General features: G+C 40.4%; 1 non-coding gene across 1 annotated transcript; it reads left to right on the top strand.

Annotated features, from left to right (window-relative positions):
• The first annotated feature begins 11,425 nt into the window (after positions 1-11,425).
• On the top strand, positions 11,426-11,532 carry LOC141625029 (small nucleolar RNA R71). Its single transcript, XR_012534829.1, has one exon. It is a non-coding gene; the product is annotated as a small nucleolar RNA R71 (small nucleolar RNA).
• Positions 11,533-13,232: the final 1,700 nt, after the last annotated feature.

Below are 13,232 nucleotides of genomic sequence, written 5' to 3'. Positions count from 1 at the left end.
AGCTGATTTTATATACAAGTAGTTCTTATACAAAATTGATTCCATTCTTTCACAAAAAAAAAAAAAAAAATTTGATTCCATCAATGGGTCATGTTAAATATCGTTGACACTTTTACTAAGGGATTATCGTCGATTAAGACGATTATTAATACAATTTTTCAACATTGCCCCCATTAACTCCCCTCTTATCTCTCTCCTTAAAATCTTTTTAAAATAAAAAAGACGGTTTTTCGGGAATAATATCGTAATTTAATTTACGTAATTTTCGATTTAAACGGTTTTAATCATATAGAATAATGACGATAACAACGATCAAGCTAGTAACGATGTTCAAGAAATATGTTTACGTTTTAATTACGTTTCAAGTTTATGGTTTGACGAACGAATTAGCAATTATCGATTCCCGCGCCCAAAACTAACCTAAGACGGAAATTAATAAAAAATTTTAAAAAAAGTATGTCGAAAAAGGGTCTGTACAAAGAACTTTTTCGTCTGAACCTAGGACTAGACGAAAAATTTCTTCACTTGGACGAAAAAAAATTCGTCCGGATTTTTATTAAAAAAAAAAAAAAAAAAAAAAAAAAAAAAAAAAAACATGTGTCCGACTTAGATGAAAAGGCCCAATGAAAAGGACCAAATATCGACTCTGATCGAATTGGATTGAATCGGATTATCGATCGAACACAAAATCTCACTTTAGACGGACACACCACTATCCGTCTAAAGTTGTAGACGGGTCAAATATCACACCACTTTCATAATAAGACAAACAACAAGTGGGACAAATAAGTGGTGACATATTTGACCCGTCTACACTTTAGACGGATATACCCGTCTAAATGAATTTTTTTCCAAAATGGGGCTCAAACACAAACAAATTAACAAAATGGGTTGGTTTGAAAGTATTTACCCAAAATGGGTTCACGTCATGACCGAAGCTAGGCACGTATTCAAGTCGCTCTCCCCCTCAACGACCTTACCCAAAGTGTCACTTAAAGTCCACCCAAACCTTAGTACACTACCTCAAGGCAAGTCGCTTAGGGGGTGAGCGTTTTTTAGCTCAAATCGCCCTCCCCCACTGCGATTTGGGTCTTTACAAAAAAAAAAAAAAAAAAAAAAAATATGACTGTTAAGCGGAATCGAACGCATGATCTTCAACAAAACAAACACTTATTCTGTTAAAGCTAACCACCAGCACAAGCAAATTTAAATTTACATGTTAAAATCTAGTACTTAAACATAATATTAGTAGTAAGGATAATTAAAAATCTCAAAACGCATTCAATACTCATAGCATTAAATATGTATTTTAATCACCCTAATGAGTCATTACATTATGCTGGGTGTTATGGTTAGGGCCTTAGGGGTGTGAAGGGAATGGATTCAGATTGCGGGTTCAATTCCCATCAACTACACCCTGTATTTCTGTAATTTTTTTTTTTGGCTAAGTCGCTCTGCCGCTCAGCGGTTTGGATTTTTTTCTGCTAAGTCGCTCAGTAGCACGGCGATTTGGCATCAAGTCGCTCTCCCGCTAAACGACCTTAATCCCGACCTTAGTATCGCCAAAACCAAGCCTACGTGGACGCATTTTGGGTAATTAGTTTCAAAGTCGCCCAATTTCGTTTGTTATTGAACCCCATTTTGAAAAAAAAAAAACCGTGTAAAGAGAGACTACTTGTCGGTCGAAAGAGACCAAACTAGTTTTGGAACCCGTGCACTGCACGGGTGGTAACGGAAAGTATTATTAAAAGTAGAAAGTTACGTATATATTGGAATGAGTAAATTAATAAATTTTAGAAAATGTTTGGCTAGACTTGTCGTGAGTCTCCAAATTAGTATTTTTATCCACTACAAACTCAAACTAGTAGCTAGTGTAAGTAGGGGTCGAACCCACGAGGAAGGTGTTAATGTTGATTAAATGTGTGCAAAGTTAAGTAACCAATTGGGGGGTTTTGAATGTTGATTGACTCAAGTCTACTAAAGTAATAATCTAAGGCAATGAAAATGTAAAAACAATATAAGTAATTGAAAATGTAAACAAATGATGAGAATAATTCTTGGACCAAGTAATTTCCACCAACTAGTTATGAATTGATAATTGACTCTTTTAATCTATTTCATTATTGAATACTTTGCTATGAAGTTGTCGACTTCTAATTCCACATAATTTTAGTTATTAGCTACAAGCGTAAACAAATAACCCTTACAATGTTGTCAATTTAGTCAAGCGCTTAATCGTGTCAAAATTGTAGAATATAGCGATGAAATTTAGCAAAGATGAATGAATGAAGAATACAAGCGATGCTCCACTTTGATTCATACAAGTTTAATCATTCATAACTCAACAATGATGAATTAGCATACTACTTGATGAATTATAATTGCTACAACGGAATAGGTAAACAAACAAAAGATTCATTCACCTAATCTAGCAATGGTTAATTAAATAATAACAACTAGTTGATCATTCTAGATGTATAAGAAACAAATCAACAATAATCCAAATTAAACTTGATATTCAAACAATGAAATAGAAATAGAATAAGAGTCTTACAATTCAATAACTAAATTGGCTTCAAGAACTTGTTCCAAGATGTAGAACTTAGCCCTCCATACAAATAATAAAAACAAACTTGAAATTGGAAATTGTTTATGTATTCTAATGATTAAAGAGGTAGAGAAAGTATGTAAAAGTCTATGAAATTGATCAACAACATCTCCTTATATAGGTCTTCAAAGAGCATCCTCATAAAGTCTCATAAAGTATGAGCATAATTGCCAAAATAAAAGAGAATTAAGGACTTGTTGGAATACAATGCGGAATCCAATGCTCAGCCACTCCAAGTGGCATTTTGCCACTCTAAGTGGCTAGAAGTTCAAGAGTCTTTGTTTTGCCACTCCAAGTGGCATTTTGCCACTTCGAGTGGCACTTCCTTGTGATGCTTCCTTGCTTTGACCTTAATCTTTGGGCTTTGACTTGCTTTAAAATCCACACTCACATGACATCTTTTGCCCAATACCAACCTCTAAAGAAGCCCTCTCCATACATAACAATAAATCAATCCAATTATCCCATAAAAACACACAAGTCATAACCAACCCAACATAAGAGACATATGCAACAAAATCCACTAAAATGCTTCTCAACCTATCAATTAACCATCAAAATAACCTTATTGACCCATACTAAACTAGACTAATCAAACTCCCCCACGCTTAGACCTTTACTCGTCCTCGAGTAAAACTCAGGAACAAGTCAAAAATAACCTACACCAAGGTCTACAAAGCGAAACGTGAGTAGCTTGCTCCAACTCCAAACACTACAACTAACCACTACTACTCCAACATAATGACCATGTCACCCAATCATCCACTAAGCAACAATATCCAACAACAAACTACATCTTAAAATATGAAAATGTGAAACAAAATGTAGTTCCAACCATCACACTTCACCACCCATCCCCTCTTATTTCTTCAAATGTCCTATCCCAAACCACCCTTCAAACCTCCTTATGTCACCACCTCAAAGATGAAAGAACAAGTAACCAAGTAACATTTTTTTTTTTAATACCTACTCTCTCATTTTGCCTAGATCGCCCGCCCTTGCGAGTTTTCAATCTAGCTTTTATTCCTTACACTACTCTCATGGCACGCATCTCAATTCTTCATTTTACCCGGAGCGCCCTTTCGGGTTTTCACTCCGTCCTCGGCCATATAACCAATCTTGCCTAGGCGCCCTTTCGGGTTTTCACCTAGCCGGGTTCTTTTTTTTTTTTTTTTTCCTTTTTTCGTTTTTTTTTTTCGTTTTTTTTTAAATTTAATGCAAAATAAAAGAAAGTAAATACAAATGGAGTTCCCTCCCCCATGCTTAATCTTCACATTGCCCCCAATGTGAGGAACAACAAAAAGTAAGACATGGAAAAGATAAAAGAAATATATACCAACACAAGTTAAGTACCGGAGGAATCTCCGTTACCATCGCTCTTAGAGGCATGACTCTCCTTCCTAACATCTTGGGTTGTAGCATGTTCACCCAACTTGACAACACTAACCAAAGACCGAACAAGCTCACGTGTCTCCAAAAGCACATTAGTAAGTGCCTCAAGCTTATCATTGGTCTTAGATTGCTTAGCATCAACTTTCTTCCTCCAAGCATCAACTTCTTTCATCCAAACTTGGTCATAAGTAGCCACATGAGTGGTAGTAACGGGCCGGCTTGTTGTGTCATCAATACCACTCCTAGCACCATCACCCTCATCCTCCTCATCATCCTCATCACTCTCCCCATCATCTAAAGGGTCAAGGTCGGGGTCGGCGCAAATATGGAAATCTTCCGTCACCTCTCCATAAGTCAAGGGATCATCAACCGGGCGAGGCAATTTCAAATAAATGTCATTCTTATAACCCTAACACCAAAAGTATGTACCCTCTACCGCACGTGGCCGTAACATATGTGATTGTATCAAACAAAGGACATTCAAAAGGTAGCTATCCATCAATGGTATCTCATCCTCATCCACACCTATCTTCAAATGTTGCATTATCAAGGTCACCAAACCCCCACCACCAATCTTAGCTCCAAACTTCGTACCCAATTTCAAACAAGATTGTACAAAGAGATCAACCCAATCGGGTACACCCACGCCCTCCGGAGTCATAGCCCACAAATAACCAAATTGAACACGAGGAAGTTTGGTGGGATCTCCCTTACAAAGGAATGTATTGGCTATCAAACGGTGAGCAACTCGAAGGCATGGGTGATTGATATAAGAGCTAAGTTCTCCTTGCTTGTCATTTGTATCCAACCCCGTCAACTCTTTCCACCATGTTCTACTAGAGTCCTTATCAAGTCCCACATATTTCACCTTACTCATCTCCTTAATGCCAAAAGCCTTTCTCAACCCCGCATAAGTCATAGAATGAGGTTGTCCTTTCAAATGGGAGGTGATTTTAGGAGTTTTAGTGGACGCTCCCGACAAGGATAATGTGGATAAGAACTCTAAAGTGTATCTCCTATAAGTGTGAGCCCCCTTCCCCATGAAATCCTCCAAACCAACATTCTTCAACAAAGACTTCACTACGTCAAGCATACCCAACTTCTCTAGTGTGGTGGGACAAAGAAACCGTGTTTCCACCATATGACGCTCATGCAAATCATCCCAAATATCCCCTTGCTTAACGGTCAAAGTAGTGGGTTTGGGAATGGGGATTTTTCTAGGAATAATGGTGGGTGTTTTGGACGTGGTGTGGGTAGACTTTTGCTTTTTTGTGGGTTGTTTTGAGGTGGTAGCGGGTGTGGTTTGACGCTTAGTGGTCCTCATTCCGACAATGACAAAAATGCTCAACAAAGAACACCCTCCAAGTATACAACAACAACAACAAAGCTCTCTTACAACTCCAAATCTCCCTCAACAATGAACAAGCTCAACAATTTCAATCCCAAGCTCCAATAAATCACCAACAAATACTCAATTGAACAATTATAAAGCCTTTAAATTAAAGTTAGAACGAAAATTCAAACAAATAATTCAAAGGAAGAGACAAAGTATGAAAATTTTCACCAAAAGATAAAAAATTTGCCTCTTTGTAATGAGAAATGATGATGAAAATACCTTATTGCAGAAATCAAACCCAATTTCAACTCAAATAACCCCCAAACCCGAAAATTTCGAATGCTCGATGGTGAGGGCTTCAAAAAGTTGAAAATTCCAACAAATGTAAATGGTGTATAATCAAAATTTTGCAGAAATTAACCCCAAAATCAACTTCAATGAATGCCCAGGTCGAGATTTTCGAAATCCCTACTGCTAGGGTTCCAGAAATTCGAAATTTCGCAACAAAATCGAATTGTTTATACCCTGTGCAGAAACTAAACCCAATTCGACTTCCATGAATGCCCCAAATCGAAATTTTCGAATCCCCAATTGCTAGGGTTCCAAAAACTCGATATTTCAACAAATTTTGAATGAAGAACAAAGAGAAAGGGTAATTTGAATAAGGGATTGGAGTTTAAGAACAAGTAAATGTGATTTGAATGTATGGGGAAGCAATTTCGACTGAAGCAATGGAGATTTGTGTTTTTTTTTTTTTTTGTGACGAATGAAGAAGAAAAATTGAAGAGGAAGACGGGTTTGTACCTGGTGTCGAGGAACCGCAGGGGTCGGCTGAAGGCCTGAGTGGCGCGGCCTGGAGAACAGAAGAAACTGCCGCTGGTGTTGGTGGTTGCCGAGGGAAGTGGTAGGTGGAACAGAATAGGGACCCGCTGGGGTTGCGTTCTGGCCGAGAGGAGCGGCAGGTGGAACAGTATATGGTGCCGCTGGTGTTGTCGTTTTGCCGAGGGGAGTGGCTGGGTTTGGTTGTTGCTGCTCGTGTTGCTGCTCGTTCTCCCTCCGTGTTCCTTATTGCGTCCTGTTTTGTGATTTTTTTTTATTTTTTTTATTTTTATTTTTTTTAATTTTTTAATTTTTTTAATATATTCCTACAAAACACAAGCAAATATTAGATTAAATTAAACTAATTATCTAGAATTCAAATGAAATAACAACGGAAATAAATCGGGTTGCCTCCCGAAAAGCGCCTTAGTTAATGTCATGGCTCGACATGAAAATGAGAAGGTCAATCGTCATAAATTGGGTCGACAAGATCAATCCCCTCGACCGCTTCTTGTTGAAATCCTTCATAATATGGTTTGAGACGGTGCCCATTTACTTTGAAAATCTTCTCCGTAGACGGACTACGAATCTCCACCGCTCCATGTGGAAATACTTGAGTAACAATAAATGGACCAACCCATCTTGACCTTAGCTTACCCGGAAATAACCGAAGACGAGATATGTAGAGCAAAACCTTTTGACCAACGGTGAACGTCTTTCTAGCGAGCATCTTATCATGTCATGCCTTTGTTCGCTCCTTGAAAATCGCCGCATTTTCATAAATCTCCTCTAACTCTTGTAATTGCAATTTCTGATACTCACCCGATTCATCCATTCTCATATTCAAAGTCTTTACCGCCCAAAAAGCTTTGTGTTCAAGCTCGACCGGGAGATGACAAGACTTACCAAACACCAACCGATATGGTGACATACTAATCGGGGTTTTAAAGGTCGTTCTATAGGCCCACAATGCATCATCCAACCTCAAGCTCCAATCTTTCCGACTCGGATTCACCGTCTTTTTCAAGATGGACTTCACTTCTCTATTGGACACCTCGGCTTGACCGTTTGTTTGAGGATGGTAAGCGGTAGATACCTTGTGAGTGACACAATATTTCTTTAAAAGTGCTTCTACCGTCCTATTACAAAAGTGAGTGCCTCTATCGCTTATCAATGCTCTTGGAATTCCGAACCTAGAAAAGATGTTAGACTTGATAAAATCTGCAACAACTTTAGCATCGTTAGTCCTAGTGGGTTTAGCTTCCACCCACTTCGACACATAATCAACGGCGAGAAGTATATATAAAAAACCATGAGACATGGGGAATGGACCCATAAAATCTATACCCCACACATCAAAAATTTCACAATAAAGCATAGGGGTTTGGGGCATCTCATTACGACGAGAAATGTTACCACTTCGTTGACAATTGTCACAAGTTTTGACAAATCCATGGGCATCCCGAAATAAGCTTGGCCAATAGAAACTACAATCAAGCACCTTCCTTGCGGTCCTTCTAGCTCCAAAATGACCTCCACAAGCATAAGAATGACAAAAAGTGAGAATAGAACTCATCTCATTTTCGGGAACACACCTCCTCACCACTTGATCCGAGCAATGCTTCCATAAGTAAGGATCGTCCCAAACATAGTATTTGGCATCACTCCTTATCTTGTCCTTTTGGGACTTTGAAAAACTTGTAGGAAATTCATTGGAGACAAGAAAGTTAACAATATTAGCATACCAAGGAGAAACGGAAGTAAGGGCAAAGAGTGTCTCATCGGGAAATGTGCCACGAATAGGCCCTTCAACCCTTCCTAAATTCAATAGCCGACTCAAGTGGTCCGCAACCACATTCTCGGCTCCTTTCGTATCCCGAACCTCAATGTCAAATTCACTTAGCAACAACACCCAACGGATAAGTCTCGGCTTAGCCTCCTTCTTTGTCATCAAGTACCTAAGAGCGGCATGATCGGTGAACACCACCACCTTAGTACCAAGTAAATAGGATCGGAACTTCTCTAAAGCAAATACTACCGCCAACATCTCCTTCTCGGTAGTAGAGTAGTTCCTTTGGGCCTCATTGAGAGTCATAGAGGCATAATAGATCACATGAGGTACTCTCCCAACTCGTTGACCCAAGACGGCACCAATCGCGTAATCACTAGCATCACACATAAGCTCAAATGGAAGAGACCAATTTGGAGCTTGTATGATTGGGGCCGATGTCAACTTCTCTTTTAACTTGTCAAATGCCTCCTTGCAAGCCAAATCAAACTCAAATTCCACCTCCTTTTGCAATAATTTGCACAATGGTGAAGCTACCTTGGAAAAGTCTCTGATAAATCTTCTATAGAAACCTGCATGACCAAGGAAAGAGCAAACTTCACGAACATTAGTAGGACAAGGAAGGGATTGAATAGTATCAATTTTCGCTTTATCAACCTCAATACCTTTAGATGAAACCACATGCCCAAGAACAATACCTTGCTCCACCATAAAATGGCATTTTTCAGAATTTAAGACAAGGTTAGTGTCAATGCATCTCTTAAGCACAAGAGATAAATGGGACAAACAACTATCAAAGGAATCGCCATGCATGGTAAAGTCATCCATGAAAACTTCAATAAAATTCTCAACATATTCAGAAAATATACTAACCATGCATCTTTGAAAAGTCGTGGGAGCATTACATAACCCAAATGGCATCCGTCGATACGCAAAGGTGCCAAATGGGCAAGTAAATGTGGTTTTTTCTTGATCCTCGGGCGCAATAGCAATTTGAAAATACCCCGAATAACCATCTAAAAAGCAATAATAAGGCTTACCGGCAAGCCTCTCAAGCATTTGATCAATGAAAGGTAGGGGAAAGTGATCCTTCCTTGTCACCGCATTGAGTCTACGGTAGTCAATACAAACACGCCACCCATTTTGCACTCGGGTGGGAACCAACTCTCCATGTTGATTTTCTACAACCGTCACTCCACTCTTCTTAGGCACCACTTGTGTAGGGCTCACCCACTTGCTATCGGATATTGGGTAGATCATACCCACTTGCAAAAGCTTAAGAATATCTTTCTTCACCACCTCCATCATAGGTGGGTTCAATCTCCTTTGTGGTTGTCTCACCGGCGTGGCATCTTCTTCCAAGAATATGCGATGCATACAAGTGGTTGGACTAATACCCTTAATGTCGGCAATAGTCCATCCAATTGCAAGCTTATTCTCTTTAAGAACCTCCACCAACTTTACCTCTTGCTCCTTGGTGAGCTTGTTAGAAATGATCACCGGTAAAGTTTCTCCATCACCTAGAAAAACATACTTCAAATGGTCGGGTAATGGTTTCAACTCTACCACGGGTGCCTGCAGAACTGAAGGTAACTATTTCTCACGAGGCAACGTTAGTGTTAGTGGTTTAGAAAATGAAGGTATAATGGGATAAGTTTCAATCTTGGCTAAGAAAGCCACAACTTCCTTCAAATTATTAGATAGAGAGAAATCCAAATTATCACAAGATAAACTATTATCAATAGCTACAAGCAATTCATCTCCTCCATCTACATTGAACACATCCTGCACTAAAGGCTCCAAAACATCAATCATGAAACAAGAATGGTCATCACGAGGATACTTCATGGAATCATAGATATTAAACTTAATCACTTGACCATCGGCCTCCATAGTGAGAGAACCATTAGACACATCAATTTTAGTACTTGCGGTTCTCAAAAATGGCCTACCTAAAAGAATAGGAGCCGCTTGTGAATCATGTTCCATTTCAAGTACATAAAAATCAGCGGGAAATATTAATTTATCCACCATCACAAGTACATCCTCAACCACCCCCTTAGGATAAGCATTTGAACGGTCGGCCAATTGAATCACCACCCCCGTTTTAACCAATGGTCCCAATTTCAAAGACTTGTACAAAGAATAAGGGAGTACATTAATTGAAGCACCTAAGTCAAGCATAGCATTGGGAATAGTGGTGTCTCCTAAGGTGCAAGGTACGGTAAACATACCCGGATCACTACACTTAGGTGGTAGCTTATGTTGAAATAAGGCCGACACATGTTCATTAACTTTAACTTTTTGGACACCCTTCAATTTTTGATTCCTTTTAATGGTACACAACTCTTTAAGAAACTTAGCATACCTAGACACACTTTTCAATAAGTCTAATAAAGGAATGTTTACCTCACATTTGCGAAAGGTCTCATAGACATCTTTGTCTTGTGAAGGGCGGCTTTTCCTCTTGAGAGCCTCAGGAAATGGTGGAGCATCCACATAAGTAGGTGTGACAACCGGTGTTACTTCCTCCTTTTGAACCAATGGTGGGGCGATATTAGGCTCAATGACCAACTCCTCCTCCTCTTGCTCAATGATCTCACTAATCTTTACTTTTGACCCTTGCAACTCCTTCCCACTCCTCAAAGTCATGGCACTTGCATTAGGCTTGGGATTAGGAATGGTTTGGGAAGGCAATTTCCCGGAATCTCTAGCTTCAAGTCTCTCAAGAGCACTAGACATTTGCCCAAATTGATTTTCTAAGTTTTGAATGCTAGCCTTTGTCTCTTGTTGAAATTGCACTTGATTAGCTTGCATAGTAGCCATATTAGAAGTAAGAGCCCGAATCATGTCCTCCGTGGACATGGATGGAGTGGAAGTTTGACCTTGAGAAGAGAATGAATTTGGACCTTGTGGTCTTGGAATGAACCTTGGTTTAGATTGATCAAATTGTTGTCCAAAATTTTGAGATGGACCTTGTTGACCAAATGACGAGCCTTGATTTTGTTGGCTTGGCGGTTGCAAGCCGCCTTGTGGATTCCCATATTGGAAACCGGGATGGTCTCTTCTCATAGGATTATAGTAAGGTTCAAACCTCTTTTGAGGTTGACCAAAAGCACCCGCGGCATTCACCTCCTCGGTCTCCTCTTGCATTTGTGGGCATTGATGGGTGACATGCCCATTAGATGAACAAATACCACAAGCGTGCACTTGTTGCTTGTTCCCCATGATCATCTCCCTCAATAAGGAAGTTAAATCTTCAACTTTACTTTCCAAGGAAGGGTTAGAACTAGCCATGCTCACCCTTCTTGTTTTGGATCTCACACTAAATTGACGTGTGCTTTCGGCAAGCTCACTCAACAATTCATTAGCTTCATCCGGATTTTTGTTGATGATGCCTCCACCACTAGCACCATGTACCATCCGTGCATCTTCCGGCGATAGTCCTCAAACAAAATAAAGGATGAGATCTTGGTCACTATACCCATGGTATGGGCAACTTTCACATAACTTCTTGAAACGCTCCCAATAGTCATAGAGTGTTTCATCATCCTTTTGCTCCACATTTGATATCTCCTTCTTAAGATGGGAATATTTGGAGGCGGGGAAATTGTAACACCCAGGATATTTAAGAACATTGTTGACCGGTAATGTTGACCAATCAGACCTTAGGGATGAATGGGTGAGGGATCAGACTTGTATCATGAGGTTTACAGGATTGCTTACTCGACCTAGCTGAGGCTACTCGGCCGAGTATCCCCGATACTCGACCGAGTAGAGCCCACTCGGCCGAGTACTCTTGTACTCGACCGAGTATGGCTGTTGTCGACACATTAATATAAACGCAAGTTCGCCAGATTCATTTCATTTTCTCATTTCTTCGACAGTTCCTCTTTCTCTAACCCTAGTCTACCTCTCTCCCCTATCACCCCATATCTTCACACTCTAGTGAAATTAGCCTAAAACCTACCATGGGAATGACGGGATTCGCCGAGAAAGGATGACGGAAGTGGTGGTCGTCTATGCCACCGTCGATGTGTAATGTAGGTAAGTTTATGCCTTGTGTTCTTATGAGTGATTCTTTGAGTATAAGTTGTGTAATAGGAGATGGTTATCATTGTTAGGACGCTTGTTGGAGTCGTGCGTGGCTGTAAATGGGAGTCTTGCATGCTTTGCGATGAGGTAGGGTTTCCCTACTCAGTTTACTGTTAATTGAATTAAGATTGTAATTGTATTGCGTATGATTGTCATCTGCTGATCATCGGAGTATGGGTTTAGCGGTGATGGTGGCGTTGTTGTGGTGTTGTGACAGCGGTAAGGCTGTGTGTGTTGTGATGGTAGTGGAGTCACTTGCGGGAGTGACTTCACACCCTAGTTCGCCCTCCGTGGAACCCGCCACGGCAGGGGATGTGCACATTAAGGGACAGGGATTATTAGTCGCTCGTTGATGAGCTGGACTAGGTGGGATGGGCTGCGGTCACCCACTGGCGGCGAGGATTACCTGTTGCGATGGGTAATCTGGCAGGGCTACACCCTTCGGGGCGTAGTCAGTTATTGTGCGTGGTTGTGAGACTGGGATAGAGGATGATCAGCTATTTATATTGTTATTCCGTCTTACTTTTGATTAGTCAGTACTGACCCCGTTGTTGTTGTTTTGTGAAACCTGCGGTGATCCATTCGGGGATGGTGAGCAGTTGGCTTAGCAGGTTTTGTTGATTGTGGCAGCTAGGATTGGAGGGATCGAGTCATCACGCTACCGTTCTAGAGAGGCAGTGTCATTAGTGTCATGGTTGTACTTTTATTATAAAGACATTGTAGTAAGCTGTATTTTATAAGACATGTTAATAATGGATGATTGTTCTTTAGTTGTCTAATTTGATCTACTCCCTCGGGAAACCGAGATGGTAACACCGTCTTACACTAGAATGGTCCTTGGTAAGGCATCCTGGTGTGCGGGGGTGTTACAGAAATACTTTTCAAGGAACGCCTTCTTCATTAGAGCCCAAGTGGTGATACTACCCGGTGGAAGGTAGTACAACCAATCACGAGCGGTGTCTTTGAGTGAGAACGGGAATGCTCTCAACTTGATTTGCTCTTCGGTGACGCCATTTGGTTTCATGCTAGTGCATACCACATGAAATTCCGACAAATGCTTGTTTGGATCCTCACCACTTAACCCATGGAATGCGGGTAGTAAGTGGATCAAACCCGACTTCAATTCAAATGTGGTGCCTTCCGCCAAGGCCGGAAAAGTGATGCATAAAGGTTGTTGAGTGAGATCGGGAGCA

This window comes from Silene latifolia, chromosome X (genome assembly GCF_048544455.1).
Source record: "Silene latifolia isolate original U9 population chromosome X, ASM4854445v1, whole genome shotgun sequence".
Classification (NCBI taxonomy): domain Eukaryota; kingdom Viridiplantae; phylum Streptophyta; class Magnoliopsida; order Caryophyllales; family Caryophyllaceae; genus Silene; species Silene latifolia.
The sequence above is the reverse complement of the archived record's forward strand: the minus strand, read 5'-3'. Positions and strand labels throughout refer to the sequence as shown.